Source organism: Vulpes vulpes, chromosome 13 (genome assembly GCF_048418805.1).
Source record: "Vulpes vulpes isolate BD-2025 chromosome 13, VulVul3, whole genome shotgun sequence".
NCBI classification, from domain to species: domain Eukaryota; kingdom Metazoa; phylum Chordata; class Mammalia; order Carnivora; family Canidae; genus Vulpes; species Vulpes vulpes.
Window position 1 is genome coordinate 76255650 of NC_132792.1, and position 16305 is coordinate 76271954.

Below are 16305 nucleotides of genomic sequence, written 5' to 3' on the forward strand. Positions count from 1 at the left end.
CTTATTAAAATTCCCTCTGTTGGGGTACCTGGGCAGTGCAGCAGTTGAGCATCTGTCTTCAGCTCAGGTCGTGATCCTGGGGCCTGGGAAAAAGTCCCACATCAAGCTCCCCACAGGGAGCCTGCTTCTCCCTCTGCCTATGTCTCTGCCTCTCTCTGTGTGTCTCTCATGAATAAGTCTTTAAAAATAAATAAATAAATAGATAGATAAATAAATAAATTTCCCTCTGCTTTATCTATAACAGGGATTATATCTAGCCAGTCTAACTGAGCTAAAATAGTCAAATTCATCTAGATATTTTCGCATATCCTAAAAACTAGCATTAACACAAATTCACCTAAATATTAATGTGATCTAGCAATTGACTTTTTGAAATTTTGCACAGATTTAGTATTTAGCAACAGAATTAATATTAGGGCATTTATTTAAAAGTTCAACATATATATTTACACAGATATCATATAATAAATAATCTGCAAGAAAATGAGCCAATTAATAGTATATTTATAATGCAAAACCTGTTATAAATATTACACTTAATCCCATCTGGTTTATAAATTTAAGACTCTCAATCTATTTACTCAGCAAGTAAATACTGAAATAGTAGTCTTTCCATCTTATGACATTTTTTATATCTTGTATGACAATAAATGTACAGTAAGTATTTTTTAGAAAAAATAAGGAGATAATAACTTAAAAAATCTTATTTCTGTTGGGGCTTGAGTTTAGAGAGGTAAAAAATAAAGATTAGTACATAAATTTAAAGCATCTGCCATGCCCTAAACTATTAGATTAAAAATCCTTACTTTAGATTCTTTTTTATTTATTGAATTCCTATTATTTATATTAGGCTCAGGAAATCAAGAGTTTAGTATTATAATGCCACAAAGAAAAAGCAATGCTCATTGAACTTTTATATTAGACACAGGAAAAGCCACACTCATTGACAAAAAAGGATAGACCTGAATACCCAATTTTATTTGGTTATTATCCCACCACTGACTTTTGAAAAATTATAGACATAAAACATGAAAAAAACATGCTTCTATGTTCTGACTCACATTCCACTTAATAAGTTTCCTAATAGTATTTAAATTGGTGCAGATTTGAAGTCACAATGAAGGCACAGAAGTGGGGCATTGTCCAAATCTCCAGACAGAAAGCAGTATTTTCCCACTTCTCACCAAATACCAATTCCAGGGGAGAAGTGCCAGAGCAAGATAGGAAGAATAACAGAACAAGGCTTCAGAAATTTTATATAATTGTGAAAAGTAAAATAAAAATAAATAAATAAATAAATAAATAAATAAATTATTTAAGCCTTCTTTAGGATTATAGATGTTTTCTTCTTGCATTCATTACTAAAAGTTACAAAGAATACTGATTCTATTGCCACTAATAATCTTTATAATAAATTATAGTTTGAAATATTTTGCATGGTGCTTATCAAATAGATTAAAACTAACAAAACATATACAAGAGCTAAAGGAAGAGAACTCTAAATTTCTGAAGAAAGAAATAAAAAGAAAATAAATGGAGAGATATTCCATGTATATGTATAGAAAGGCTTAATAAAAATGTCAGTTTTTCCAATTTGGTTTATAGATTCAATGCAATCTAAATAAAGATCCCAGCAAGTTATTGTATAGATATCAAAAATGACTTTGAAGTATATATGGAGAGTAAAAGACTCAGAATAGTCAACACACTATTGAAGAATGGTCAGGGATTTACACTAGCCAACTTCAACACTTACTACAAAGCTAAACTAATCAAGACCGTGTGTTACTGGCAAAAGCATACACAAATGAATTAATGGAACAAAACAAAACACCCAGAAATAGTTCCACATCAACATAATCATCTGATTTTGGATAAAAGAACAAAGGCCATGACAATAAAGAAATTAGTTTAGTGATTTGAGATCTTTCTGATCTTTTAATATAGATAACAGCCTTAATTTTTCCCTTAAGCCATATCCCATAAGTGTTGATATTTTTAAAAAACTCATCTTAAAATACTTTTTATTTCACCTTGTGATTTTTCTTTAATTCATTGGTTATTAACTATTTTTATTAACCGGTATTTGTTAATTTCCCATAATTTCAAAAATTTAATCCCATTCTAGCAGAATTTAATCCCATTCATACACATAATGTGTATGATTTCAATATAAAGTCTATTGAGATGACTTATATGAAATATAATGTGGTTTAACTGGAGAATGTTTTATGTGCACTTGAAATGAGCATATATTTTCTGTAATTTGTTGGGACCATCTATAGATGTTCAATAATCAACACAGAAATAGTGCTAATCAAGTTTTCCATTGACCATGGATCTTTTACCGAGTTATTTTATTTATTGTTAAAGGAGAGTATTAGAAATTCCAGATAATAGTGTAGCGTCTAATTCTCCCCTCAGGTCTATCAGTTTTGCAATATGTATTTCAGGGCTCTATTCTTGGTGCATGTTTTTAATTGTTAGATCTTCTGATTGACTTTTGTCATTATGAAAATATCTCTTATTTCTGTTTATTTGTCTCTATTTTTACTGATATCATAAATCTATGTCAGCTTTACAATGTTTGTTGTTTGCATGGTATATTATTTTCCACTTTCCACTAATTTACATCTTTAAAGCATGTTTCCTGTGGATGATATATTTTTCTTTTTTTTTATGATGTTGAGTTATATTAAGAATAAATTATTCATTTTGGCCTTCAATAAAAACTTTAATATATTGATAAGATAACTGTGTGTTGAGCAGCACTTGACTGGTTGACACAATGTTAAGTTTTATGGGTATAGAGTTAAATATGTATCTTGAGTCTGCAGTTCCTTCTATATTTTGGACCCAATCCAGTTTTGTTTTTGTTTTTGTTCTTCCAAATTTTTATTAGCCCATCTCCCACACTCCTTCGTCCATCAATCCTCAGTTTGTTCTTTATCGTTATGAGTCTCTTATCATTTGCTTCTCTCTCTCTTTTTCCCCCTTCCCATATGTTCATCTCTTTTGTTTCCAGTATTCATCTTTCTCTGATTTATTTTAATTAACATAATACATTCTAGCTCCATCCATGTGATTGCAAATGACAAGATTTCATTTTTTTTTGATGACTGAGTAACATTCCATTGTGTGTGTGTGTGTATACATATATATGCATATATACACATACATACCACTTCTTTATCCAATCACTTGGGTGGGCTCTTTCAATAGTTTGGCTGTTGTAGATAATGCTGCTGTACACATTGACGGTGCATGTGCTCCTTTGAATCAGTATTTTTGCATCCTTTGTGTAAATACCCAGTAGTGCAATTGCTGGGTTATAGGGTAGTTCTATTTTTAACTTTTTGAGGAAACTCCATGTTGTTTTCTGGAATGCTGCACCAGTTTGCATTCCCAAGAGTGGAAGAGGGTTCCCCTTTCCCTGTCTCCTCATCAGCATCTGCTGTTTCCTATGTTGTTAACTTTAGTCATTCTGACAGGTGTGAGGTAGTATCACATTGTGGTTTTGATTTGTATTTCTTTGATGAAGAGTGATGCTGAGCATCCTCATGTGTTTGTTAGCCATCTGGATGTATTCTTTGGAAAAATGTATCTTCTTGTCTTTTGCCGATTTCTTAACTGGATGACTTGTTTTTTTGAGTATTGAGTTTGCTAAGTTCTTTATAGATTTTGGATACTAACCCTTTATCAGATATGTCATTTGCAAATATCTTCTCTCATTCTATAACCTGCCTTTTATTTTTATTATTTATTCATAAGAAGCACAGAGAGAGAGAGAGAGAGAGAGAGAGAGAGAGACAGAGACAGAGACAGAGGCAGAGGCAGAGGGAGGAGCAGGTTCCATGCAAGAAGCCTGATGTGGGACTCCATCCCAGGACACTGGGATCACACCCTGAGCTGAAGGTAGATGCTTAATCGCTGAGCTACCCAGGCATCCCTATAGCCTGCCTTTTAGTTTTGTTGACTGTTTCCTTTGCTGTGCAGAAGCTTTTTATCTTGATGAAGTCCCAATAGTTCATTTTTGCTTTTGTTTCCCTTGCTCAGGAGTCTTGTCTAGTAAGAAGTTCTATGGCTGAAGTCAAAGACTTTGCTGCCTCTGTGATTTTGATGGTTTCCTGTCTCATATTTAGGTCTTTAATCCAATTTGAATTTTTTGTGTGTGTATGGTATAAGAAAGTGGTCCAATTTCACTCTTCTGCATGTTACAGTCCAGTTTTTTCAAAACCATTTGTTAAAGAGTGTCTTTGTTCCATTAGATATTCTTTCCTGTTTTGCTGAAGATTAGTTGACCAAATAGTTTTTGGTCCATTTCTGTGTTTTCTATTCTGTTCTATTGATCTGTGTCTGTTTTTGTGCCAGTGCCACACTGTCTTGATGACCACAACTTTGTAACATAGGTTGAAGTCTGGAATTGTGAGGCCTCTAGTTTGCTTTTCTTTTTCAGAACTGCTTTGGCTACTCAGGGTCTTTTGTGGTTCCATACAAATTTTATAATTGTTTGTTCCTACTCTGTGAAAAATGCTGGTGTATTTTGATAGGGATTGCATTAAACGTGTGGATTCCTTTGAACAGTACAGACATTATAACAATTTTATTCTTCCAATCCATGAGCATGGAATTTTTTTCCATTATTTTATGTCCTCTTCAATACTTCATAAGTATTCCATAATTTTCAGAGTACAGATCTTTTACCTGGTTGGTGAGTTTTATCCTATGAGGTATCTTATGGTTTTTCATGCAATTGTAAATGAGATAATTTTTTTGATTTCTCTTCCTGCTTCTTCAATATTGGTGTATAGAAATGTAATAGTTTTCAGTATATTAGCAACTTGGCTGAATTCATGTTAATTCTAGTGATTTTTTGGGTGGAGTCTTTCAGGTTTTCCACAGTGTATCATGCTGTACGCAAATAGCAAATGTTTGACTTCTTCCTTACAGTTTGGATGCCTTTTGTTTCTTTTTTAAAAATATTTTATTTATTTACTTATTCATTAGAGCCAGAGAGAGAGAGAGACAGAGAGACTGAGAGGCAGAGACACAGGCTGAGGGAGAATCAGGCTCCCTGCAAGGAGCTTGATGCGGGATTTGACCCTGGATCCTGGGATCACACCCTGGGCCAATGATAGATGCTCAACCGCTGAGCCACCCAGGTATCTTGGATGCCTTTTATTTCTTTTTGTGGTCTGATTGCTGATGCTAAATAATAATTGTGAGAGTTGACATCCCTTTTTTGTTCCTGACCTTAGAGAAAAAGCTGTTTTTCCCCATTGAGGTTGATATTAGTTGTGGGTCTTTTGTATATGGCTTTTACAATATTGTGTTATGTTCCATCTCTATGTACTTTGTTGAGAGTTTTTATCAAAAAAGAATGCTATATTTTGTCAAATACTTTTTCTGCATCTTTGGAGAGGATCATATGTTTCTTATCCTTTATTTTATTAGTGTAGTGTATCATGTTGATTGATTTGTGAATATTGAACCAGACTTATAGCCCAGGAATGAATCCCACTTGATTGTGGTGAATAATTCTTTTTATGTAATATTGGATTTGATTTGCTAATATCATTTGGAGAATTTTTGCATCCATGTTTATCAGGGATACTGGTAGTTTTCCTTTTTAGTGGAGGTCTTTGTTTGGTTTTGGAATCAAGATAATGCTGGCCTCATAGAATGAGTTTGAAAGTTTTCCTTCCATTTCTATTTTTTGGAAGAGTTTGAAAATCATAGGTATTGACTTTTCTTTGAATATCTGTTAGAATTCCTCTGGGAAGCCATCTGGCCCTGGACTTTTATTTGTTGGGAGAATTTTGATTCCTGATTCAATTTCTTTTCTGGGGGGTCTATTCAAGTTTTCTATATCTTCCTGTTTCAGTTTTGGTAGTTTGTATATGTCTAGAATGTTGTTTATGTCTTCCAGACTGCCCACTCTGTTGGCATATAGTTTTACATAATATTCTCATAATTTGTATTTCTTTGGTGTTGGTTGTGATCTCTTTCATTCATGCTTTTTGATTGGGTTAGCTATTCACATTTAATGATATTATTGATACAATTAAATACACATGTGCTATTTTATTTTCTCTTTATTTGTTTTCTATACATACAATATTTCTCTGTTCTACTCTTTCTTTTAATTTAGTGTTTATTTCTGAATGTAATATTTTACTCACATACTGATCTTTAATTATGTTTTAAATCATTCTTAGAGGTTAAAATGTATATCTTTACTTATCAAAACTTCAGATTTATATTAATCTGAGTGACAGAGACTTCATTACTATATAACTTCATTGATTGCTCTTTTTTTTCCTTCTTGTTATTGTAATACATATTATGTATATACAGGTTACTATAAAATAACACTGCTATAATTATTGCTTTATGTGAGCACTATATATAATCGTATTGTTGAAAAGCTGAGATGAGAAAGAAGATCAAATATGTATTTGCTACATATTTTTATTAAATACATGTTTGTTATGTCCCCATTTACCATATTTTTTTGTTTGTTTCTATAGCTTCAAGTTACTCTTTGAAATCATTACTTTATTGAGAGTGGACATCCCTTAAAACAGCTTTATTCCAACCCAACTACTTTGTGGTGCTCTGTCAGATATATTACTTTTCTATATATTATATACTCAACAGTACAGTTATATACACTTTGAATCATGCAGTTGCTTTTTAAAGCAGTTAATAAAATAAAGAGAAGAAATATGTAATTATATTTTGTAATATCCTACATATTAAATTTCTGGTGATTTTTGTTTTTTGTGCATATTCAAAATACATTTGGCGTTAAGATATATATTTTTTACCTAAAAATAACCAATAATTTAAAACATAATAAAAAGTCTGGTTATCTTTGTTTTTGTGCATCTTCAAATTTTTTTTCAAACGAAAGAACTTCCTTTGGCATGTCTTCTAAAGTAGATAATAAGAACAAATTCTGTTTGTGTTGTTGGTAATAGATATACTTCCCCTCTGTTTTTTTTTAATTCATTTATTTTATTGCAGTAAAATTAAAACACAATGTTATGTTAGTTTCAGTCATAGAACATAATGATTCAACAATTCCATACATTATTCAGTGCTTATGAGAATAACTGTTGGTCACCATCTGTCACCAAACAACATAATTACAATATTATTGACTATATTCTCTGTGTTGTACTTTCATCTTTATTATTCATTTATTTTGTAGATGGGTGTTTTTACCTTCAATCCCTTTTTCTTACACCCATCCCCTCATTTACCTCCCTTCTGGTAATTACCAGTTTGTTCTTTGTATTTGAGAACCTGTTTTGGTTTTTAAATTCCACATATAAATGAAATCATATAGTATATTTCATTCTCTACCTCACTTCACTTAGCATAATACCTTCTAGCTCCATCTATGTTGTTGCAAATGACAAGAGTACATTCTTTTCTATGACTAATATTCCAAAATATATATAATATATATTCCATAATATATATGATATATATATGTGTGTGTGCATATATATACACATATATACGTATATATGTACGCATACACATATATGTGCATATATACATACATATATATATATGTATATATATATACACACACACACACACACACACGGACTCCCTGGGGAAGGGAAACAAAAGGAAAAATGAATGACTGGGAGTATACCAAAATAAAAAGCTTTGGGACAGTAAAAGAAAAAAAATCAACAAATAACAAGACAACTTACTAAATGAGAGAAGATATTTGCAAGTGGTATATCTGATAAGGGGGTTAATATCCAATATATATAAAGAATTATACAACTCATTTAAAATAATTCATTTAAAAAAAAGAAGCAGAGGACCCGAATATATATATATATATATATATATATATATATATATATATATATTTTTTTTTTTTTTTTTTTTTTTTTTTTAAGATTCTGAAAACCCTGTCACCTGCTTTATTTCTGGAGAAAGGTAAAGGGAGAAGAGAAAATATTCACTTGAATTTGAGGGGCAGCTTAATGGGAAGTAACAATAACAACAATTTTAGGCCTTGAAGCCTCCTCTCTGATCACAAGGGAATGCTGAAACTTCCCTGTTTGGAGATTGAAGGGTTTAATTTTTCCCTAGAGCAAGATCATCCATTTTTGCTGGGATAAAAGAATAAAGAACAACAAACTCAATAGCACCACCTAATAGATATATTTTTTAAAAAAATACAAACAGAAGGGGGCAGGGTAAGATGGCAGAAGAGTAGGGTCCCCAAGACACCTGTCCCCACCAACTTACCTAGATAACTTTCAAATCATACTGAAAACCTACGATTTCGGCCTGAGATTTAAAGAGAGAACAGCTGGAACGCTAAAGAGAGAAGAGTTTTTGCACTTTTAACAAGGTAGGAAGACGGAAAATAAATAAATAAATAAAAAAGAATCAAGTGGGGGATGCAGTCATCTTTATTTTTGAAATATAGCTTTTGTACATATAATATTCTTGGTTGCATTTCTCCTTCAGCACTTTAAATACATCATCCCAGGACCTTTTTGCTCCACTGTTTTCATTGAGAAGTAAAAGTTAAGTCTTATTCAGTTTCCTTTGTATATGATAAATCCTTTTGCTCTTGTTTCTTTCTTGTTTTTTCATTTTCTTTCTTTTTTGGTCTTTGCCTTTCAACATTTTGACTGCAGGTATCTAGATGGGGAAATCTGTTTATTTCATTTCTAATTCATTTGGCTTCATGTGTGTAGTTTAAAGTTTTCATTTTAAATTTGGAAATATTTTCAAATATTTTATCTTCAAATATTTTTCTTCCTTATCTCCTCTCTATTTGGTATTCACATATATTTTGATGATGTAATTACTGATGTTCACAATTCTAAGTCTTTATTTTTTACATTTTGTCTTTGCCATAAAATCGAGTAATATTTATTAATCCTTCTTAGATAGAATGTATCAATTCTAATTCTAGTTTGCTCAAATCTACTGTTGAGCTCTTGTGATTCTTTCACTTTGGTTATTGTACTTTTTAACTCCAGATTTTCTATTACTAAATACTTTTTAAAAAGTATCATTGATAGTCTTTATTTGGTGACAAATTATTCTCCCAGTAATTCTTTAAACAAAATACTCTTTATTATTTGAACATTCTATAATAACTGCTTTGAAATATTTGCCTGCTAAGACCCTAAAAGCCTTCAAAGGCAGTTTCTGTTGCATGCTTTCCCTCCCCCAGATTCCCTGCAGCAGTATATGGGTCATGTCTAATTGCTTTTTTTTTTTTTGTTTTGATGTTTTACAATTTTTGGTGTTGAAAATTGGGTATTTTATAAGATAGAGCAAATCGGGATTCTGATCATCTTCCTCACACACATAACTGGGGTCTGTTGTTGCTCGTGTTTGCTTGTTTATATTTTAGTATTTGGGAGGACTATTTCAATTTAGCCTATTTTACCCTACTTGTACTGCCTCTTATGTCACTATAATATATTTCAGCCATATTTGTTACTTTTTTGGGGTTTTTTTTGTCTTGTTTTTTTCTTTTTTCTTTTCTCTTTCATCTTTTTTTTTTTAAATTATTTTCTTGCCTTCTCTGGTTTTAATTGAACAGTTAATATAATTCCATTTTTCCCCTTTCCTTAATATAAGAACTATTTTTCTCTTTCTAGTTGTTTAATGATTGCCCTTGACTATTCCACGTCTTTTTTCAAATATCACTACACTACTTCACCAGTAGTCTAAGTACCTTATAACAAAGTATTCCTGCTCTCTCCCTCATAACACTGTGGTCATTCACTTCACTTATCCCCTTACATATATTTATTCACTTATTCACTTACAATATATATGACTATAATCACTATGTATATTTTTACTGTTTATTATGAAGAAAGTTTCATCTGTGCAATGAACAAAGAATAAGAAAAATAACAGATTTTATTAGATCTTCACCTATTCTTTCTCCACTGCTCTTTTTTTTTTTAATGCAGATTCAAGTTTCTGACATATATCAAGTTCCTTCTAAAGAACTTTTAACATTTTGAGTAAAGCAGGTATACTAGTGACAAGTTCCCTCAAGGTTTGTCCTAGAAAGTTTTTATTTATTCTTTCTTTGAAGAATAATTTTACTAAATACAGTATTGCAGGTTACTAGGGTTTTTTTTTTTAGTTCAATATATTAAACATTTCACTCTACTCTCTTCTTGTTTGCATGGTTTCTGAAGACTGATGGACTTCTTGTACTTGCCTTCTAGAAATAGTTTTGTCTGCTTCTTTCAAGATGTTTACTCTTGCAAGATTTTTAATGCCTGAAAGTTTCCAAATTTGATAAAGAACATTAATGTATACCTCAAAGAAGCCGAACAAACTCCAAGGAGCATAAACTCAAGAAATATAGCTAGACCTAGCATAGTAAAAATGTCAGAAGACAAAGAGTGAGTGACATCACCTACAAGAGATTTTCAATGAGATTAACAGCCAAATTCTTAAATAAGGGAAGTCATAAGGCAGTAGGGTGATAGAGCTAAAGAGTTGAGAGGGCGAAAAAAACTGCCTGTGAAGAATTCTATACCCATATTCTTGGCCAGAAAAGATAAGGGATTTAAGAGAAGTTCTCAGATTGAAATCCAAGGTTGCAGTTTTAAGTACAGACTGGATCAGAGTGAAAAATTAGGAATAACTCTTCTGGAAAATTCTAAAGAATGTCCCCTGTGAGTTCAGCAGAATATATTATTTTAATGAGATTCACTCTTTCTAGAGTATTAAGATGCTCACTTTTTTTCCATTGCTCAAATCTTATCTTTCAGTTCAAAAAAGAACTGGCACTTTGTCAAGCATGTCTTATTTGTTTTAATTGTTTGATATTCATTTAGTAAAGACAGAAAGTATTTTCATTTATATATATTTTTTTGTTTATCTATTCATAAAATATAAATGACAATGTTTTTAGTTATTTGGAAATTTATTTCATTTCTGGAAAATTATGTGGTAAGAGGCATTCACAGTAAGGCTAGAACTTAGCATACATAAATAGAACTCAAATTCTTGTGCCAAATATTATATTATGTTTCCCCTTTGATATAGTAGTTTAAGTAGTTCCTATCTCTTTTTATTCTCTGGCAAGAATGACCAACTTTTCTATCACTACACCTTACAGTACCTCATTTATGTCACTATTGAGTCTCTGCTATTTATTTTCCATTCTGTGTCCTCAACTAGACTATGAACTCCATGAAAGCAAAAATTAGCCATATTTTCATCTCTAGAGCTTGAAATGTACCTAGTACTTAAAGGCATATGTATATGTATGGAACAAATCATTCAACAACTTTGGCTTTTATAACTATACAATGGGAAACTATGTCTGATTTTACTCTTTGTATTAACCCTTTTCAGATGTTTAGCAAATCCTATACCTGATGATTTATTCTTTGCTGATGGCAGATACACCATCACATAGATTTTTGTTAGATACCATTCATGAAGTATTATGGGAGAATCTCTGATTTTCATGTGCAGTAGAAAATTACTAATTCAAAGATACTCTCTTCTATTTCTTTTCTAGCAGCAATTCTGACTTCAATTTGCATATAATACACCTATTAGGATACCATGTTAATGCTGGAGAACCCCACTAGATGCTGAGATTAGGAGGCAACATTCACAGCTTATAATAAGACATGACTTAAACTGCATCTAATTTTGAGAGATCAAAATCTCTGAATCCATGACATAGAGAACAATGGTATAATAAGGCATAACTGTATTTTAAATTCCATTGCAGTGATTTTTTTTTTTTGCTCTTTATTTGAACAACCTGTGAGAATTCTTTTCTTACTTTACTTTGCCACAGGATATCACCATTCCTGTTTTCTCAAAAGAGCTCAAAATAATAGTGAATGGGTATATATTTAGTGCCTAGGATGTATGTGTGTGTTAGGTATTGGAATTTTATACAGTAGAAAGACAAAGCTTTTATTTTTATTTTATTTTTTAAGATATTATTTTTAAGTAATCTCTACACCTAAGTGGGGCTCAAACATACAACCCTGAGATCAAAGGTTACATGCTTAAACAACGAAAAGAAAAGAAAAAAAGAAAAGAAGAAAGAGAAAAATGAGTTGCATGTTCTACTGACTGAGCCAGCCAGGCATTCCACAGAAAGACAAAACTTAAAAGTAAGCTTAATATTTATCTTGTAGTTATATTTACATGGAAAGGATTATAAATGTCAAAACTGTATATGACACTAATGAGAGAAGCAGTATGCCGTCATGAAGAACAGCAAGAATGAAACCAGTTTTGGGACATCTAGGTGGCTCAGTTACTTGTATCTGCCTTTGGCTCAAGTCATGATCCTGGAGTCCAGGGATACAGCCCCATATAGAGCCTCACATCAAGACCTGCATTGCACTCCCTGCTCTCCTGGGAGCCTGCTTCTCCCTCCACTCCATCCCTCCATCCTGTCATGTTCTCTGTCTCTCAAATAAATAAATTAATAATAATAATAATAATGAGATTTTTTTAAAGGAATTATAAAAAAGAAAACATCTTAACTGACTTAAAATGCCAGGCAAAACATGAAAAAGAAATGTTTCTTCATCAGGCATTGAAGTATATGTAAGATAGTGGTAACTGGAAAAAACAGGGAAGAACAACCGAGGAGAATGAATAGTAACATCAGCTTATTACTTTTTTGGTTGCCCCTTAAGTTACAGCTTGCAAATTTCAATTACAAACTCATCCTGAAAGGCATTTGAAACCTAGTGTATTCTGTGGGAATTTTTAATCAAAAGAATTAAAAAGGACTGTCATATAATCCATCATCAATATATGGGAGATTTCAGTTGTTGATATTTATGACTAATTATATAAAGATACTGAGATTGATAAAAAGCAACTGAAAAGAGTGATGAAATAAAAAGAAAATCTATGTGTCAAAAAATTATAATGTGAAAATTAATGGTCATAATTTTGAGAACTAATCCTTGTATTTTTGATAAATGCCATACTGTAGATTAGATATCAACACTAATGTAAGCAAGAATCAATTCCAGTTGCCAATGCTATCTTTGCTGAAATAACAATATGCTGAAATAACAATATGCTACCATTTGGGAGAATTATTTAGAAAGAAATGTAATTAGATGTTGCCCAGTGCCTTTTCATATGAAATGTGCATTAAAAACAATATGTGCTTGAAGACCATGCTGCACACTGCTATAAGCTTTGAAATTTTATTATGGAAAGTCAAGAAAAGGCACTAAGTAAAGACCTTAGAAACATAAACTCCATATTTTATTTAGTTTGGCAAATGATTTAATTAAATTTATAACTGAGCAATTTACTAACCCTATTAAATTGTAGAAACAAAACTCATTTTAACTCTATGCCTTCTTTCAGCTAGTCTGTATTATGTACATTCTATGCTTTAGGCCCTATTCTAGGTACAATAGTTATAGTCAAACTTTCTTTTTCTTTATTTTTTAAAAAATTTTATCTATTTATTCATGCAAGACACACAGAGAGAGGCAGAGACATGGGCAGAGGGAGAAGCAGGCTCCATGCAGGGAGCCTGATGTGGGACTCGATCCCAGGGCCCCAGGATCACTCCCTGAGCTGAAGGCAGATGTTCAACCACTGAGCCACCCAGGAATACCCAAACTTTCTTTTTAAAAGAAAAATAATGATATATAGTCATTGGCATAGCTATAGGAAAGTTGTGCATTGTGATTCACCCCTAAAGTCTACAAGAGATTCCTTGCAGAATCCTGTCTGCCCATAGATACTTCAAATACCCAAGTTACAAAGCAACATGAACAGCAGTCACAACCTTTCCAGAGTCTTCTTTTCCCAAGCCATGTGCAAACTTACAACCTTCTTATTAAATTGACTGGAATAACATTCTCAAATGAGGTATATGTTGATTCTAAAACCCAAAGAGGGGCAGCCCGAGTGACTCAGCGGTTTAGCGCCACTTCTCTCTCTCTCTCTCTCTCTCTCTCTTTCTGTCTTTTATGAATAAATAAATAAATAAATAAATCTTAAAATAAAATAAAATAAAAATCCAGAGAGGTCCACTAAGGGTTACACCCTTTTCTTAATGAAAAGAGGGAGCAGATGCACCAACCATGTTTATCCTTGCAAGAGGAGAACACTGTGCTTTAATATTTTATAGAGGTGGCATGTCCTTGAATTCTAGTGGAATTTTTTCCTAACCGCTAGCACATATATATGTTACCAAAATGCATAAAATAGTTTCTACTCAATGATGGCATCTATGTGGTGGATTAAGGTGATGTCCAGTGGGATACAGTGGAACTCGCAGTTCCAGAAGACTAAATTATAGCAGAGGGCTGGAAAGAGGGTGCTCCTAAGATGGGACAGCAACAATTCACTGTTGCCTCTGCTGCCTGGGCCAAACTGTTTGCAGTGTGGATATCTCTTATCTACTAAGAGATATAGGGTGAATTAATCAGTTCAATAGGGCAGACAGGTGCCATGGCATATGTTGGTTTGCTTGAGCTGCAAAACCACATCTGGAATAGCAATTGTATACAGAAACCACTTAAATGTATGTGAATCCATTTTCAGTGTCTGAGGCCAAAAATATAAGTTGAATAGTGTTGTGGCATAAATAACCACACTTGCATCTTTCTGGGAATTAGTGATTAATGCTTCTCTGAAATTCCATATTGCTTCCAGTTTACATTTTAGTTTAAAACCTGTCTAGTGGCTTGCACTTAGCACCTCCTACAATAATAGTCTTTGCTCCACTTGTCAGAAAGCCAGAGTGAGGTTCTGTTTGTTACTAAATGTGAATATTTCAACTTCACATTTCAGAATGAGGGACAAAAGTATTGGGTAGATCCAAGGATATCTATCTACTCTAAGATTGAACAGGGACAAAATTTCATTAATCATTTGTCCTTTAAGAGTCACTAACTATTGGATCCATATGGAATTAGTGACAGTTCAGAGTCAGTGTCCTATAATATTTAAAAGTATGGTTATTTCTTTTTCCTCAGTGCCTAGTTGCCATGGCAAATGGCTTTGGGTTCTTTGGATGAAAGTTAATAGTATGATTTATAGCATGGATTGGCAAGCAATGGCTTATAAGCCAAATCTGGCCCAGTGACATTTTTTGGTAAATAGAATTTTGTTTCAACACAGGCATGTCCTTCATTTGCATAGTCTATAGCGGCTTGCATGCTCCAGAATTTCAGTCTTGAGTACTTGGCACAAAAGCTCTAATACTCACCACCTTGGCCTGAAGAGAACAAGTTCTCTGACATTTAGTTTACAGTATACTGTTTTGATAATGTACAGGGTTCTTGCTCCAAGTCCTGATCTTTCTTGAGGAGCTCTGGGTTTGTGCATGAGCTCAAGGCAGAACCAGCTGAGGGAACATGAATCACCTGTGATGATTCAAATGAGACTTCTTTCCCCCAGACCACGGTTTTTCTGCTTCTCAAATCGAACGAGGCTTTTATAGACTGTCCATTTATTTTAGTTCCAGAAATACTATGATAAATTAACGAATGCCAAATGGGCATTGATCGCCACTTCAAAAAGGAGCCACATCTACCTTGTCTCTGATGGTTAAGAGGTGCCACCTGACCACTGCCTCTATTAGACACATCCTATCCAATGAATTCAGAGGGCCCTACAAAATAGTAAAATGTCCGCCTGTCATCCTTGACCTCCTGTGGCCATCACATGACTCCTTAAAAATTCAAGTAAAGCTCTACCAGTTCCACCAAAATGGATTTGCCCTATTCCATCCAAGTCCTCCCACTTACAATAAAATATTTTAAATATAATACAAAAAAATAAGCATAGGAAGACTGAAGGGTGGAATAAAGAAAGCTGGCTGACTTATGACCTTGGGTCTTGAGGATACAGAACTGAGTTCCTTAGGTTTCCTTACTGCATCCCATAAACCTTGGGAAAGGGACTACAGAAAACTTCAACCCGGAACTCTAAAAGGTACAGATAAAAAGCTGCAAGTAAATCCTACTACCCTGGCCAAAGGTAACAACAGAAAACAGAGCTGTCTTGTCTCCATTAGTTTTCCCAGTGTTTTTTAACTAGAAAAGATTTTTGACAATATTCATACTATTTCAGTCAAATACCAACAGAAAAATTGTACTCCCCTACGAGTTTTAGCAGAGTTGAATGGTAAGTTGATTTTCTATCCCCACCTCACTGCACAATAGAAGCAGAGAGAGCACCCGACTCTAATCCAGAGCCATTCAGGAGCTACACTTCTGGGTGTACCTGACAGAAGCAGGGGCCTGGACTTCTAATTTCTGC